The sequence below is a fragment of the Rhinolophus sinicus genome, chromosome X (genome assembly GCF_036562045.2).
Source record: "Rhinolophus sinicus isolate RSC01 chromosome X, ASM3656204v1, whole genome shotgun sequence".
Lineage (NCBI taxonomy): Eukaryota > Metazoa > Chordata > Mammalia > Chiroptera > Rhinolophidae > Rhinolophus > Rhinolophus sinicus.
This window is the reverse complement of record NC_133768.1, coordinates 9427211-9445501: the sequence shown is the minus strand read 5'-3', so window position 1 is coordinate 9445501 and position 18291 is coordinate 9427211. Positions and strand designations below refer to the sequence as shown.

Here is an 18291-nt window from a genome sequence, read left to right as displayed (position 1 = left end):
TATTTAGCCCAAGAGATGTACCGATTATGCGTTTACAATTTAAAAGACAAAATGATCAACTAAGGCCATTATTTTCCTTAGGGATTGCTTGACTATTTTTTTTTTCCAGCTTTCTAAAATTTGACCTTGGTTATACAATAACCCATGAAGTTGACTGGACGTAGCAGATGAAGGCAAATTATAGATAAGAAAAAGCATTCTTCCTTATTTTTTGACTTCTAATTCTGGAACTGACACTCCTAGGAATTTCAGGAACAGCATTTACGACCAAATGTGTTGCAAAGATAAAAAAGTTTATCAAGTGCCACCTGTGAATAATTCCTGTCAATGATATGTATGCTGATGTATAAGACAGTAATATTATTTTAAGCATAAGAAATCTTTTTGGCCTTGTGGAAAACCAGACTGTTCTCTCATATGATAACTTCCTTCTGGAAAGTTAAAACCTTTCTGTTGTCACCCATCAATTATCTCTCTTAAAAACCCAAGGTGCTTCATGAGTTACAATTTCCACAACGCTGTCAAAGACACTTTTAATGCTCATTTGACCACCAGATGGCTGCTGCTCACACAAGAGGAAGATTTAGAGAGTGTGTTATGAAGGATGGCACTGGAGGGCAAAGGAAACAGGGCTGGGGGAGACGCGTGATGAGTGGAACTGACATTAGGATTACTCTCAAGCCCTTCAGAAGCAGACTTCTGTTGAATCAGCAGTTTCTGCCCTCCTCCACAAAACTGCTAACAACGCCGCTTGCCCCAAGGGGCTCTTTGTGAATGAAGAGGCAAACGTGTGCATGTATTAAGAATAATACACTAAAAAGGCATCTCATTATAGGCGCCTGTCACTCACTCTGGCTGCTCTAGATTTCAAGAGCAAACATTAGGACCGAAGGTGCTTAAAATGAAAATTCAGGTCAGATGACAGCTAATGTTAGAGCCAGCTCTTGCTGTTGGGAGACTGACACAAAGTACACTTTGATGAATTGGTCACACCAAGGGAACTAACCCACCAGGGGAGCCTGCAGAGGGCTATACGCTTGTGGAAACTGCTAATCAGTGCTGCTTCTACAAGGAGGCACTTCGAAAGCCCTCAAACTTTAAATTACCTCCCCTGTAGCACTCTCAGACTGAGAAAACATTTATTACAAAATGTTTCAGGAAATAAAAAGCGATGTTTTACCCAGAATATATAAAGAACTCTTACAATTTATTAATAAGATAAATGAGCCCATTTCAAAATGGGCAAAAGATTTGAATAGCTATTTCTCCAGAGAAGATATACAAATGGTCAATAAGCATACTGAAAGACCGCCAATATCATCAGCCATCAGGGAAATGCAAATCAAAACCATGAGATAGCATTCATACTCACTAGGATGGCTAGAATCAAAAGGCAGAAAATCACAAGTGTTGGTGAGGATGTGGAGAAACTGGAATACTCATGCATTGCTGGTGGGGAGGTAAAATGGGAAACAGTGGGCAGTTGCTTTAAAAGTTAAACACAGAGTTACCATACGAACCACGAATTCCACTCCTAGGTATCTATCTAAGAGAAATAAAATCATATTCACATGCAAATATTTTCACATAAGTATTCAAGCAGTGGAAACAACTCAAATGTCCATCATCTGATGAACAGATAAACAAAATGTGATATATCCATACAATGGAATGGTATTCAGCCATAAAAGGAATGAAGTATTGACACATGCTACAATATGAATGAAACTTGAAAACATTATGCTAAACGAAAGAAGCCAGTCACATTGTATTATATTGCATAATTCCATTTATGTGATATGCCCAGAATAAGCAAATCCATAGAGTCAGAAAGTAGATTAGTAGATGACTGGGGTTGGGGGTTGAGACCAGGGAGTGACTGCCAAAGGACACAAAATTATTTTGGGAGTGATAAAAATGTTCTAAAATTAAATTGCAGTGACAGCTGCAAAACTGTAAATTTACTAAAAGGAATTGAATTGTATCCTCAAAACAAGTGAATTTTATGGCATGCAAGGTAGACCTCAATAAAGTAAAGACACCTATGTGTATATATCCATACTCAATTAATAATTTGTATATTTTAAAACTTTATCAGATGGCATCATATCATAGACATTCTTTAGCAACCTATTATGCAGTCAACATTATAGTTGAGATATATCAATGCTGAAATGTATACCTTTAGCACATCTTTTGCCACTGCTCTATCGAATCCACTGTTATCACCATTTCTGTATTATGATTTCCTTTTCCAATAAAAATTAATTGATTTAAAAGTGACCATTCCATTGAACACCTTGGTGAAGGCTCTCACTGGGGGCCTTGTGGCAGGCCAGGACCTAGTGAGTTCAGTATGGAAAGGGTGTGGCAAAGGAGACAGCAAAGAAAGGCCATGAGGCCAATAATTGTGCTTATATAGTGAAGAAGAAAGTAAATGTACAGGTACAAAGTGGGTTGTAAGTGCAAAGGGGGTTTATTTTCTTATATACAGAGGGTGCCAAAAAATTCATACACATTTTAAGAAAGACAAAACCTGTATGAAAATTGTAATACTCAATATATACCGATAACAAAAGATGAATACAAGTCACGTTTGACTTTTGCAATGACAAGAGGTACTCAAAGTGGTTCCCATCATTGTAATTGTAATACAGTTTTTTTTCCTTTCTTAAAATGTGTATGCATTTTTCTGGCACCCTCTGTATATATATTTATTTTAATGTAGTAACAAATTGTCCATGTTTAAATACTGATATAAAAGTGCCTGGATCACAGATACTGAATATATAATAAAGAGACGGCATGATAGACGAAATGAGGTTTCAAAGGAGGTGGTAGGGTTTGGATGTGAAGACCAAGGAACTTCTGGCTGACAAAAGAGGGCCTCTTCTTTCACCATAATGGGACCAAAGTGAGCAAGCAGGGCTAAGAGGGCATGTATGTTTACAGGAATGTGGGTTGGTGGGTGAGCAGGAAAGTCAGTGGTGGGGTCTTTGATACCAGTATTTTTACTATGAGATTTAGTTGTCTGGTTAAAGATATTGTACCTTTAAGAAAATACAAATACCCCTGGGAAGAGTAGTACACTGGCTCAAGTCATTTAGACTCTAGTGTGGCTGGCTTCATTTCTCAATGCAGGCTCCTTTTTCTTTTTCTTTTTTAAAATACGTTTCCTTTTCCAAAAAAATTTCTTTGTTTTAAAGTTGAACATGATGATTTGATTAGCATGTACATTGTGAAATCACTACCACGATCAAGTTAATTAACACACCCATCACCTCACATAGTAACAATTTTCAAATTTTATAGTGAGAACACTTAAAATCTACTCTCTTAACAAATTTCAAGTATACAATATGGTATTATTAACTAATTCATCTGCTATACATTAGATCCCCAGAATGTATTCCTTTCTTATAACCAAAAGTTTGTAAACTTTGACCAACACCTTCCCATTTCTCCAGTTCTCAGACCCTGGCAACCACCATTCTATTCTCTATTTTTATGAGTTTGACTTTGTTAGAGTCTACGCGTGAGATCATACAGTATTTGTCTTTCTCTGTCTGGCTTATTTCACTTAGCACAATGTCCTCCAGTTTTATCCATTGCAAATGGCAGGGTTTCCTTCTTTATTATGGCTGAATAATATTTCATTGCATTTATGTACCACATCTTTATTCATTCATCTGTCGATGAACACTTATGTTGTTTCCATATCTTGACGATTGTGAATGATATGGAAACACTTAGGTTGTTTCCATATCTTGACGATTGCGGTGAACACGGAAGTACAGATATCTCTTGAAGATCCTGATTTCATTTCCTTTACACATACACCCAGAAGTGGGATTGCTGGGTCATATGGTAGTTCTATTTTTAATTTTTTGAGGACCTTCCATACAGTTTTCCATTTTTGCCTATGCTTTTGGTGTCATATCCAAGAAATCATTGCCAAGACCAATGTCAAGGAGGTTTACCCCCTCTGCTTTCTTCTAGAAATTTTATGGTTTCAGGTCTTACATTTAACTATTTCATTCATTTTGAGTTAATTTCTGTGTATGGTGTAAGGGTCCAATTTCACTCTTTTGCATATGGATATCAGTTTTCCCAGCACCATTAATTAAACAGACTATGTTTTCCCTATTGTATATTCTTGATGCCTCTGTCAAAGATTAGTTTATCATATATACATGGGTGTATTTCTGGACTCTCCATTCTGTTTCATTGGTTTATGTGTCTGTTTTATGCCAGTACCATACTGTTTTGATTATTACAACTTTGCAATATAGTTTGAAATCAGGAAGTGTGATGCCTCTAGCTTTTTTCTTCCTTCTCAAGATTGCTTTGGGGTCTTTGGTAGTTCTACACAAATTTTAAAATTGTTTTTTTTTTTTTCTATTTCTGTGAAAAATGTCATTGGAATTTTCACAGGGATTGTATTGAACCTGTAGATTGCTTTGGGTAGTACAGACATTTTAACTATGTGAATTCTTCCATTCCATTCCATGAACAAGGGATACCTTTCTATTTATTTGTATTTTCTTCAGTTTCTTTAATCAATGTCTTATAGTTTATACTGTACAGATTTTTTACCTCCTTGGTTGAATTTATTCCTAAATATTTCATTAATTTTAATGCTACTGTAAATGCAATTGTATTCATAATTTCTTTTTCAGATAGTTCATTGTTAGTGTATAGAAATGCAACTGATTTTTGTATATTGATTTTGTTACCTGGTGTGCTGTTGAATTAGATTTGCTACTATTTTGTTGAGGATTTTTGCATCTATGTTCATCACGGATATTGGCCTATAATTTTCTTTTCTGGTAGTGTTCTTATCTGGCTTTGGTATGAGAGTAATGATGGCCTTCTAAATTGAGTTTGGAAGTGTTCCCTCCTCTTCAATTTTTGAAAGCATTTGAGAAGGATTGGCAATAATTCTTTAAATGTTTGGTAGAATTCACTAAAGAAGCCATCTGGTCCTGGGCTTTTCTACTGCTTCAATCTCCTTGCTCATTATTGGTCTGTTCAGATTTTCTATTTCTTCATGATTGTCTTGGCAGGTTCTGTTTCCAGGAATTGATCCATATCTTCTGGGTCACCCAATTTGTTGGCATATAAATATTGATAGTACTCTCTAATAATCCTCTGCACCTCTGTGGCATCAGATGCAATGTCCCATCTTTCATTTATAATTTTATTTATTTAAATCCTCACTCTTTTATTTATTTATTTAGCTAAAGGTTTGCCAATTGTGTCCATCCTTTAAAAAACACAACTCCCAGCTTCATCAATCCTCTCTAGTATCTCTCTAGTCTTTATTTCATTTATTTCTGTTCTAATTTTTATTAGTATTTCCCTTCCTCTGCCAACTTTGGGTCCAGACCATTCTTTTTCTAGTTCCTCATGGTGCGAAGTTACATTGTCTTTTTAAAACCTTTCTTTTTATTTAATATAAACATTTATTGCTATAAACTTCCCTTTTAGAACTGCCCTTGCTGCATCCCAAAAGTTCTGGAATGTTGTGTTTCCACTGCCCTCTGGATTTCCTCCCTGAATCCTTGGCTGCCCAGGAGCATGCCATCCAATTTCTACTCATTTATGAATTTTTCCATTTTCCTCCTGTTATTGATTTCATACCATTGTGGTTAGAAAAGACATTTGATATGATTTAAGTCTTCCCAAATTTGTCAAGAGCTGTCCCACAGCCCAACAAATGATCCATCCTACAGAATGCGCCACATAAGCCCAAGAAGAACAAGTACTTGGATGCTGCTGAATGAAACACTGCACATGTCTGCTACGTCCCCCTGGTCTACAGTGTTATTCAAGTCTGCTCTTCCACACTGATCCTCTGTCTGGATGATCCATTTACTGATGAAAGTGGGGCATTTTAGTTCCCTACAATCATTCATTGCTGTCCATTTCTCCCCTCAGCTCTGTTCATTTTGTGTCAACTTGACTGGGCTAAAGGATGCCTGGATAGCTGGTAGAACATTATTTCTGGGTGTGTCTGTGAATATGTTTCCAGAAGAGATTAGCATTTGAATTGGTAGACTCAGTAAAGAAAATCACCCTCACCAATGCAGGGGGGCATCACCCATTCTATTCAGGGACTGCAGAGAACAAACAGGAGGAGAAAGGATGAATTCGCTCTCTCCACCTGAGCTGGAACATCCATCTCTTCTCTTGCCCTTGGACACTGGTGCTCCTGATTCTTGGGCCTTCAGACTCAGACTGGTACTTACACCACTGGCTTTCCTGGTCCTCCGGTTTTTGAGCTTGGACTAAAACTTCACCACTGCCTTTCCCGAGTCTCCACTTTGCAGACAGCAGATCCTGGGCCTTTTCAGTCTCCATAATCGTGTCAGCCAATCCTTCATAATAAATCTCTCTCTAACTCTCTGTATATCCTATTGGTTCTGTTTCTCCATAGAAACCTGACTAATACACCTGCAAACACAGTGTTATACCTACAACTTTGCATATTTCAAAGCAACAGGTATCAGGGCAGGAAAGTACATATTTGTTTCAATAAACCAGTCCCACGGATGACATTTAACTTGACGTCTATTTGGAGAGCCTGCTTCCTTACTTGTTCTCCTCCTCCTTTTCTTCTTAATAATGATTAAATTAACGCTAGAGTACTTCCTCTTCTTAACATTTCACATGAAGTCATTTAACCCTTTTACAATTCAGTGGAGTAGGTGCTACTATTGTGCCCATTTTACAGATGAATAAAAGAAGGCACAGAAAGGTCGGGCACCTTGCCCACCATCATGTGACTGGGAAGAGACACAGAGTCCAGGCAGCACAGCTCCAGAGCTCACGAACATAAATACCAGACTTTCCTGCACTTTAGCTTTTATTCCACAAGTAATAAAAACCCTTCACCATAACATAATTTGGAGGTCGCTTTCCTATAAATGCATCTATATGGAACACCACAATCAAGTGTTGGCAAGAACATGGGTAATCTAAACCAAAACACTGTTTGAGCAGCTCAAGGAACCTGAGCAATAAACTGCAGGTTCATTTGTTTCATGAGAGCCCATGAGGCCCTTCCTTAGAGCCTATTAACTTTTATCTTACACATAATTCTAACAACCCCAGTAAACTAGTTTTCCAGTCATTAGCAGATTATAAACTATACATTCAAAGGGGACTAGGCAGTAAGATATTTGGGGAAGGGGCTGCTATTAGAAGGCATATTTAAAGCCCAAAGCTAGGTCAGCAGTCAGTTTGCCACATGATAGTCCTCCGATTTAGAAAACAAAAGAAAGGAAAATAATAAACAACAATGAAGTCCCTGGAGAAAACAGATATAACAAAAGCATGAAGGAACCACGCCAAAAAAGGACCAAAGCTAATCCTCCTTCCTTAACCTTGAGTGTGCCTCATAATGGTGGCTCAAGAGAACATAAAAGGAGGGAGCCGTACACTAGGCATTTGGAAATCTTGCCATTAAAACAATTGCTATAATAAAATTCTAGAGTTTATCATTTTACTTTGTCACTATTAGGACAATTTAGATTTGTGAAGAACTAGACAAATGAGTCCTTCTCTTTGACACATGTATTGGGGTCAATGCAAGTGAATTCCACCTGGTCCTTTACAGACTGGTCCCCTAAATTGCTCTTTGACCCTGTTTAGAAATTCCATCTAGGGAATAGCTATTCAAGTGCATTGCCACCAAATTAGGTGTCTTTAATCATGAATCACCTCAGAATTGCAAATGGCCTGGCCTAGGGGCCAAATGGGGGTTGAAATCTAGCCCTCTCACAGAGCCCTGAAACCCTTAAAACATAGCATAAGGATGCCACCGGCTGGGACACAACAGACCCAAGAGCCCCACAGGCTAGTTGAGGCTTAGACATTTCTCTTGGAGACAGGTGGGTCATAAACAAACAGTGCACACAAAAAAAGTTATCATACGCATTCAAGGTAATTGGACTACAATGCAAAGGCTGCCAAAACATGTTTGACCAAATCATTCCACAGTTGCCCATTTTAGTTTTAAAACAGATAATTGACCCCCTACAGGCCCATGCTGTTCCAATGAATTCTACTTTCCCTCAAGCCTGTGTTCTTTTCATCTTCCTCTGGAGATCCAGCCAAACCTTCTTCTTATAGGAGCTTAAAAGATTCCTTGACTTTATCCTTCCTCCGCTCTCTGTTGTTCAGCTCTCTCTCCCATCCCTCTCTTTCCAGGGTCACCTTCTGATCCTGAGAAGATCTTTAAACCCACATTTTAAATACTTACTTCAATCATTTACATAATAGCACTCTGACCGATGACTGGAAAATAAAGACTTTAAGAAATACATCATTCTGAAGACAGTTCTAATCTACTAAATATTTAAGCTAGAAAAAAAAAAGGCACTGCTAAAAGTGAACAAAAATAGGAGAACAATTGCTTAGCAACATGACAGAGTTGTAACCTAACTCTAAGTTATACCTGCAGATTTGAAGGCATGTCTTCAATTTCCAATAATAGTGGAGAGGAACAATAAGAGCCGTTATCTTTAAGATTTAACAGTATACTGTCCTGTATTCCCCAAGTATTCTATGGCAACCAAGGTATTATGACAATTCGGTGCACAAGGGAAAAGGAAAAGAGATTGCGTGACCTTCCAAATGTCATGTTGAAAGTCAGAAACAAATGTGGTGTTGTAAGACAGGTTGGCGATTTTTGAGCTCAGGGTCATCTCATTAAAGGTATTACAGAAAGGAGGAATGAAGGTGACCCAGGTAAAATTACGAAGAAAAATAATCACTGAGCTTTAAAAAGTATTTTAAGAGATTATCTTGAATGGGGATCTGCAAACCACAGCCTTTGGGCCAAATCCTACCAGCCATCTGTGAGCTAAGATGATTTTGCAAAAAAAAAAAAAAAAATCAACATAAGTATAATATTTCGTGATACATGAAAATTATATGAAATTCAAGTTTCAGTGTCTGTAAAGTTGTATTGAAATGCAGCCACACTCGTTTGTTTAAGGTGAGCAGGGCAGTGCAAACCAACTCAGTTTGTGGACCAAAACCAAGTGGTATCATCATATTTAAATTCATGAATCATGTTTTGTGTGTGTGTGTGTGTGTGTGTGTGTGTGTGTGTGTGCATGTGCATTTTAAGTAGGAACATACGCTTGATGTGTTGGACATGGAAGTTTAAATGTTGAGCTAACAAAGAAGAACCAATTGAGGCAACATGAGAAAGACCCTCCAGTGAGTTTGAAGCAAAAGAAGGGGGGTGGTGTCATGGAAGTCAAGAGAACAGCCTAGAACAGAACATCACCAAAAATGAACTGGGGACTTTTACATGGGAGCTGTATAAAATTCCACAAAGATAATGAGCAGAATTTCTTCAATACACTATGGACAATTAATTCTTTGAAAGTACAAAAGTGCCTCTGTAGACCATTAGTAAGAGCAAGTTGCTATGTAATTTTCACCTCCCTAATAATTATTTGCTCTTGCATTAGGCATTCCGCATGACTGAGCTTCATGACTGAGCTTCGTGTTGCTATCGTTTCCTGTCCCTCCATCCCTCTCCCAACAAAGGTGCTAGTTGGGAGGTGGGGAGCAGCTACAAATCCTGTGATCAGCCGACCTCCTCTCCCTCGGCACCCACCACATGGACGGGAGGAGTCATGACACCCCTGTATTAAAAGTTCTACTTCTTTGGTCGATTTTGACAATATCATTCCTAGAACATTCTTTAGAGGTAGGTCATGGATGTCAGAGCTGCACAAGAACTGTTTGCCAACATAAATATATCATATAGAGCTTTTTGGCAACAAGTCGGAGAAAACAGGGCTCTGGGGTCCATTTTTAGCTCCCTGTATGACTCATAGTGCAAGCTCAGAAAAGTCCCTTTACCAATGTTTGTTTGCCCTAGTTTCTTTTATATATAAAATAAACGGTAGCTCCCATTTCATGGGAAGGTTTTGAAAATTTATCAGTTAGTGAATTAAAAATATGAGAATGGGGTCAAATGCATGACGCTTTACAGCAAGATATGACAAACACTTATAGCCCACGGGCCAAATCTGGCCCCAGTCTGTTTTGTTTTATTTTTAATAAAATTTTATTGAAACACAACCATCTCCACTTGTTCACATACTTCCTATGGCTGCTTTCACACTACAATGGCAGAGTTGCATTGTGTTAAATTCCAATAGTCTCCATTGGCTCCATAGCCTTTTTACAGAAAAAAGGTTGCTGACCTAGCCTAGAGAATTAAGGGCTGGGGGCAGGGGGAGAAGAGTGTCTACCTTTTGGTGAGAAAACCCCTCCTTGAGAGGACAGGGAGTTTGCTATCTGAGGGAGTCAATAGCTAGAGCCAATCTTTCCTCTTTGCTAAGTCTTTATTGAGAAGCCACTAAATACATGATTTAGAAAACTTCAAGAGGTGAGGTTGGGAGGTAAGGGATGAGGGCTAATTAGTGTTGAACAAATGTGGGTTTCTACGAAACACAAACACGAATGACTAAGGAATCCTGTCACATCCTTTCTTACTCACGTTACTTTCCAGAATCGGCCATTCACTTACAATGAAAGTGATGACAGAGAAGAAAAGGGAAAGATAGGGCAACCCATAATTCCTCTTCCTTTCAGTCTTTCCTTATTTATCAGCAAGCCAAAAGTAGGGACTGTTGGTAGAGTTGCAGAAGTGAAAACTATTCTGACAGTTTTGTGCAGCATTTCTACTTCTCTGGTTAGAATGAAATACATATACATACATGAGCTACCAAACACAATGGTGTCATTTCAGTAATTCCTCAGATGAGTTAAATGCTCCTACATTTGCGTCTAAAACTCATATTGCGCAGTATACTCATGATCAGTAACATTTATGCTACTAGTTTACATTTTTAGCTTTACTTAGAATGACATCGACTAGCAAATAAAAGACTGTGACATGTTGACAGATGACAGAAGAAAAGGAAAACCTTTCCCTTCTAGTACCTTGATCAGCACCTTCTTCCTGTTTTTAGAACAGGGGGCCTGCATTTTCCATTTTGCAATGGGCCCCCCAAATTATCTAGCTGGTCACAATGCCCAGTAGCATCCTTTAAGATCAAAACAGCCTTCTTTGAGAGTCTCTCATGGCCTTCCCAACTTGATATGCTATCACCGAGCCTGTGCTCCGGGAGCAGCTGAGTGGCATACTCCACGTAACAACTACGTGACGTGGCTACGTGGACTCAGACTGGCCAGGGTGCACTGACACAGAAAGTACTGCATGTCTCATCATCCTTGCAGCTGAAGAGGCTCTTCCCCAGAAACTGGCCATTGAGAGCGAGGTTTATTCTAGCTTGGCAGGGAACTGTTCTTTCCCACACCCTGCTCGACCACAGTAAGGCCCCTTGTCACCAGCCCTCCTCTGCTCCTCTTGCAGGACTTCAGACAATAATGAAAAGACACCTGCCACAAAGGTGATTCCATGTCCTCTTAAGTTCAGCCAATTTACTTGGCAGCAACACCCTTACCCCCCACTTGGTGCTTGGCACAGGCCAGAATTTCCTGCCTGTGTCCCCAGCTTTGGGCAATGACATCAAAATTGCTCTCAGCAAGGGTTGGCTCAGTCCACAAAGGACAGATCCAAAGGCCACTCGAAAGAACCAAGGGGTGGTAGGCAGCCCCAAGCTAGCATTTCAATTACAGGCTGTGATGGAAACCTGGTTACCCAGGTGCTTCTCCTTTTCACAGGTTGGCTGTCCCTACGATTCCAAATGGACTTTGTGACCCACTTCGTGTATATCCCTAGGGGCTCCAGGAAAGCTCAGGAGAAGAAAGAGCCACCCTGGGCAGCAGCTAACCTGCTGTCCATAGCTCCGCCCGAATGATGTCCCCACCCTGTTGTCAAGTGGCCCAAGGAACTTCTGATAATTACAGTCCCTTCAGAGACTTGGGCCTGCCGGAAATAAGCCAAGTATTTCAGGGACTCGTCCTAGGATGATGGCCAGATTAAGAAAACCAGCAAAGTTTTGAGAACAAATGCACAGGGGAAATGAAATAGCCTCTGATACAGGAGACGTCTGCCTAGCAAAGCTCTTTGTGCTGCATGCCCAGTTCGATCTGGAATGACAGTGTCATTTCAGAACCTTCCTGTTAAAAGTCCTTCCATCAGCTCCGCACACTTACCTTCCAGCTGGGAGCACAGATTATTAACTCAGCGGATAGGTGCTTTGTCAGGTTCGAAAGAAAAATAAATCTGCTCCAACAAAGGGAATAAACAGCTTCCAATGTTCAGCCTGGGAGCTTTCACGTTGACACGACATAATTACCCTTCATTTCATGTAATGACACTATCACGTTTACTTTGTTCCTCCAATCCCCAAATTATAATATACCTCCCTTCCCTTGACTGGATGCTTGGATCCTAAGGAACTTGTTTAACTAAATGGCATGTGCTCTTGCCACGAGGCAATTTGCATTTTTAGACAGAATTCATTGTGTATACTTGGAAGTGATATATTTTATTTAAGAATTCTTCATCAAAAACACAAAAAGTGAGGTAAGCTGCTTCTTCTCTAATGTAATGCCAATTCTTAACTCTGGATATTTAAAACTTCACGAAATAACAGAGCAACCCACATCAAAGAGATCTCTATTATTTCCTTTATTGGCACAACTTGTAATTTCCACCAAGACCTTCTGCATTTTATTACCAGAAACAAAGGTAACAACTCATGACTGTCTCAGATTAATTTGTCCTTTGTAGGGGGTGCATTAAAAATGCAGGCTTGAGAAAGTAGGAAGTTCATGTCTGCTTCAAATCTGAAAATATTACACAGGGGTTGTGGGTGCAGCCACAATACCCACATCCAACTTTATATCTTAACGCTTCTTGACTTTTAAAAAATTTTCCAGAGAAGGAGAAGTTCAAGGACAATCAGCACAGGGTAACATATTAAGGGCCCATCCACAGACTAACAGTAAGACTTTCTTATAACGTCTTGGGGTAAAAGTCAGGAAAACAATACTGAAGAATAGCCCTCGAATGACCAAATAACATGTGAGGACATTTGATTGCTTCTTCCTTCTTTGGGACACTTGAACTAGACTAGGTCAAGGCTAAAGAGGGTACTTTGAGGCTCCGCTGTAAGGATGAGGGAAGGTTTGCCATTTCTAATTTCCATGATGACAGAATCCTGGCACACAGACTTGACTGTCTTCTGCTGTGGTTAATAAGAAAGGAGGGTGGGACACACACAAACTGCCTGCATTTTTTCAGGTTATTCTTTTCTGGAGATGGGTGAGCCAAAAATACACTTCCCATGGACTACGGAATTGACTGGCAGATCAGAATGGCTAAACTTCTCCCAAGTTGGGCTAAGTCCATACTGGAGAACAAAGTGCAAGTTTCTGCATCTCATTACTCATCTCCACTGTTCAGGTTTCAGAACTGAATTCTTCTGCATTATGAAGTTAGTGACCCTGCTTAATGACCCACCATGGGGATTGCTGGTAGAATAATAGAACAGGGTGTCTTGTCCAATATATACACAGGGCTAGTTTTGTACACTCACAGGGTGACAGTGGCCAGAAAGCCAGCAGGTTAAAAAAAAAAAAAGCCTTTGAAACTTAGAACTTGGAAAATCAGAGCATGTGGCTTGGACATGAACCTCCAGTCTCCTCTCCCACCCCAGGCCCCCATTCCTATCCCTAGACTCCCACGGGTCTCATCATAATCATCTATCTTGCCAGCTAGTGTTTTAATATTTATTGTGCTCGTGCTTTCATTTTTCCTTCGATCTACAAAAACCAAAGCCCCAAATTAATGAAGTGCATTATTTTTGCATTAACTTTCCCCATCCCCACAAACAAGCATGTTCTTATTCCATTTAACTCAACAAAGAAAACAAGTAACACATAATACTCCCTTTCCTCTCATTAGTACACATACTATGTGTGTCTACAGAGGTTAAAAGATACATTGCTTGGTTGAGAATGAAACTTGCCTCTCTGTAGTATGAGGCCCATGGCAACGGCCTGCATTCTCACCCAGCCTCAGCCCCACTTCCAACAGATTGGATTAGTTCCCCCTTGGGGGCGCTTCCACTGCATCTAAAGCACATTCTATTATTTCACTTATCACTTCCGCCACACTCTAAGATCCTTAAAGGTATGCACTTATCTTCCTTATTTTGGTATCTTCAGCACTTAGGGTGCTCAATACATGTCGGGTGGATAGATATTGGGTGTAGCCAAGGCCAGCTTCTGAAAGCAGCACACGACTCACCAGGCTGATCAGGCCATTTCTAAGGATGCTGAGTAGGGAGGGTATGATGGGCAGGTGGAGGTGAGCTGAGCTGAGCACACAGGGATAGAGCTGGGTAATTCTAGGGGTAGGAATCCTTATACAATGTTAGGGGGTTTAGTATGGATTCAACTCCATGACAGCGCCAAAAGAACCAAAACCTTGGCATCGGAAGAGGGGGTGCAACACTGGTCTGACTAGCCATCGGATGTGGAGAACCCAATCCTCGTCAACCTTGGCTTTTTCTGCACTAAGGAGATTCTTTAATGTGCCTTAACGACCTTAGAGGGCAGTTGTCAAGATGAAATGAAATCTAATGTCTTGCAAGAGTTTTCTAAACTTTGGTGGTGTGATATATAGTTATCTTACCTGTATTATCCAAAGCAGAACACTCTGAGAGCAAATGGAGATGCTATCAGTAATTATGTCAGAATAATACCCAGAAACCAAGAGCCTCTTGGGCACACCCAGTTGCATGGTTACTCATCTATGTCTAGGTCTATGCCATTTATATCATCTATACCTATAGTCTATATCCATCTATTAGGTTGGTGCAAAAGTAATTGCAGTTTAAAAGGTTAAAAATGGCAAAAACTGCAATTACTTTTGCACCAACCTAATATATCTATATCAATATCGATGTCAATATCTATATTCGATGTTCATCTATATCCCTATTCGTATCCATAATTATATCTATATCCACCTGCATCCACACCTATTATTTATTGATACTTTTATTATAACAACCACCTCGGAGTACCCCACTTTCTCTGTTTCTCTTAATTTCTCTTTCCATCCATCTCTCCGTCACCCATTTCTCACTAGGACACTCTTTCCTGAGAGTCACCATTTCCTCAGAGTTTCCTTCATCACATCTGCCTCTCTCCCTTTCCCTGTTCTGTTCTCTTTCTCTTAACTGGTTAAAAAAAATTGACAAATTTTGTTTTATTTTGCAGCTGTCATGTTTTTTAAGCAATGTTCTCTGTTTCTCAAAAAACTATTTCATATTTTTCTAATACCAACAAAACTTGCTCTTTCTTAATGAGGGATCTGGTATATTTCAAGAAGCTATGCATTGAGACTTGCTTGCTACATGTGTGTAAGCTTTGGGAAAGCTATTTGATTAGTCTGAGCCTTTGTTTTATCACCTGCCAAATGGGATAATTATCCCTTATTAATGAGGTCAAATGCAGAAAAGTGCTTTAAAGAGCAACCATAGCTGTTTACTAGAACCTGAAGCCCCTGAAACTCCCTATTCCTAGGCTCTTCTCCAGACAGTGCTATGGCCAGAATGTTTGTGTTGCTTCCAAACTCACGTTAGAGTCCTAATCCCCAGTGTCATGGTATTTGGAGGTAGAGCCTTTGGGAGATGATTAGGTCATGAGAGTGGAGCCCTTATGATGGGATTGGTGTCCTTCTAAGAACACAGCTGGAGAGATGATCTCTCTGTCTCTCTCTCTCTCTGCCTTGTGAGGATACAGTGAGAAGATAGCCATCTCCACGCCAGGAGGAGAGCCCTCACCAAGAACCCAACCATGCTGGCACTCTGATCTTGGACTTCTCAGTCTTCAGAACTGTCAGAAAAAACTTTCTGTGTTTAAGCCACCCAGTCTATGATATTTTATTATAGCAGCCCAAACAAACTAAGCCACCCAGGCATCAGAATTTTTACTGTACCTCAGGCTACTGCAATGTACAGCCAAGGTTGAGAACCACTAGTCTGGAGACTATACAATATTATACAAAGGTACTTTAACATGTGCACATGGCATGAAAAAAATGTTTAACTCTATGGACTAATAACTCTTTACAGAAAACAGGTTACTTAGTCCTACTCTAAATAATTGGGGACGGGAAAGGGAATATGAAATTTGAATACATTTGAAGTATCCTGGGCCATGTTCTGAAAGCTGCATAATGATAGAATTATCTCATTATTTAGCTATGATACTCTAACTTTGAACATGTGAAGCCTGGTTCCTCCCATAGCTTGTCCATCACTTGGAAGTAGTTTTTCCTCCGTCAAAAAATGATGGTTTGATGTGGGTTATCGTTTAGATCCTAAGAAAATATTTTAAAAAGGAGACATCTAATCTCTTTCAAAGAGAATATATAAAAGAGTGAAAAATTAAATGCAAAGGTGCTAATTACTAACCACGGATTAATTTTCAAATTGTTCTTTTAACTTCTAAAACTAATGAGTAGAGATATACTTTATACTGCAAACCCAGACTCCCCAGAAATGCTGCTCATTAGAGTATCTCTTTATAATGGACAGTCCTCAGTAGGTAAGAAAAAAAATCAGAATGATTCTCCTTGTTTATAAAACTCATTAGTGACCAAGAAAGAACAAACACTTTCCAAAGAACTACTGTTCTTAACATCTTAAAACAATGTCTCTGAGAGGACTGTGGAAACTTTCTTTTCAAGTAAAAAAACCCCACAGATTTGGAAAAGTTACACTGGTGACCTTGGTTTTAAAACTTGCCATTTAGTTGTCAGTGCAGATATCTCTATCAGATTGCTGATTTGCTCTTACACATTTTAATAGCTGGCATTAGGCCATTGTAAATGCTAAATGGACACCTGGGTTGGCCCTCGTTTCTATCCATTGATCAAATGGCAGGGAATATACAGGAACCCAAATCCAACCAAGGACAAAGAAAAAGAAAAGGAAAAAACAAAAACCCATTGTAATTGGAGAAGTCTGAGATAGAACTTCATACATTGATAATTCATGGTTTTTGAAAATTACATTTATTTGGCAGAAATGTTTACTGTTTTGAATCAGAGCATTTAGGCTACCTCAACTGAGTCAATTACATAAATTCATAACCATGTTACAAAATAGGTGACACAATATAATATCAAAAATATCATCTTTCTAGCAGTATGAGAGACTTGGGAAAATTCATGAAATTAATGATTTAGAATCTAGGGTGTAAGCAAAACTATTGGCCTTTCTTCCAGTCTTGGAGCTTTCTGGGAGATTTTGCTCCCACTGCCATTTCCACTATCGTTTCTCTGGGAGCACATCCTCAGGAAAGACTTGAAGAGCTGGAGGGTCACTTCCCACAGTCCCTCTCTCAGTCCTCTCCCGCCCCCCCATGCCTCCCCAATGGCTCATGTTCAAGGGCAACTTGAATTTCCCAGGATGGACCCAGGAGGCAAACCCCTCAGCAACCAACTGTACTCTGAGGAGGGGGTGTCTTCTCCTCTCCATAGTAATTCCAGGGAGAGGAGAGATTTGGGCTTCAGAGACTGGGAAACTGGCCACAACACTCATGTGAGTTATGCCCCTAGCTACTTTCCAACAATCCTAACATGGAGGTGCTGGTATGCACAGAAGATTAAATCCCTAATCTTTGCAGACATTGTAATTTTTATAAAAATGATCTCCCACCGCATGACGATCCTGTGTTTGCTAACCAGTCCATAGTCAGGTTGGCTGAAACGAAGAATGCAGCCTGTGGCGTGAAAGATTTGTTTCCTTCGGCTGCCAATCTCTGCTCAGTTTTATTAGACCAGGGCAAACCATGCTTCCTGATTTCAAATAGATATCACTAATATGTCCTAGGTAAGAATATTTCCCTTAGGTTGGAGAAGAAAGCAGGGTGGACCCTTGCTGTTTTGAGAAGTGTGATATCAGTATTCTTCCCATACAAATGCAAACCACCAGAGCACTACAGCTGCCATGGAGAATGGTTTGGTTTGGTGGGTCCTCAGTAAGGTAAACATAGAATTACCATATGGTCCAGCAATTCCACTTGTACATAGATTGCCAAGAAAGTGGAAAAGAAGGACTCAAACAGATACTTGTACATGAATGTTCACAGCAGCACTATTCACAAGAGCCAAAAGGTGGAAGCAACCCAACTATCCATTGACAGGTGAATGGATAAACAAATATGGTATATAGCCATACAGCAGAACATTATTCAGCCTTAAAAAGGAATGAAATTCTGATATGTGCTACAACATGGCTGAATCTTGAGGACATTATGCCAAGTGAAATA

General features: G+C 39.6%; 1 protein-coding gene across 6 annotated transcripts in view; it reads right to left on the bottom strand.

Moving 5' to 3' along the window:
- FRMPD4 (FERM and PDZ domain containing 4) overlaps positions 1 to 18291 on the bottom strand; it is a 768746-nt gene that overhangs the window by 163670 nt on the left and 586785 nt on the right. The window lies entirely within an intron of this gene.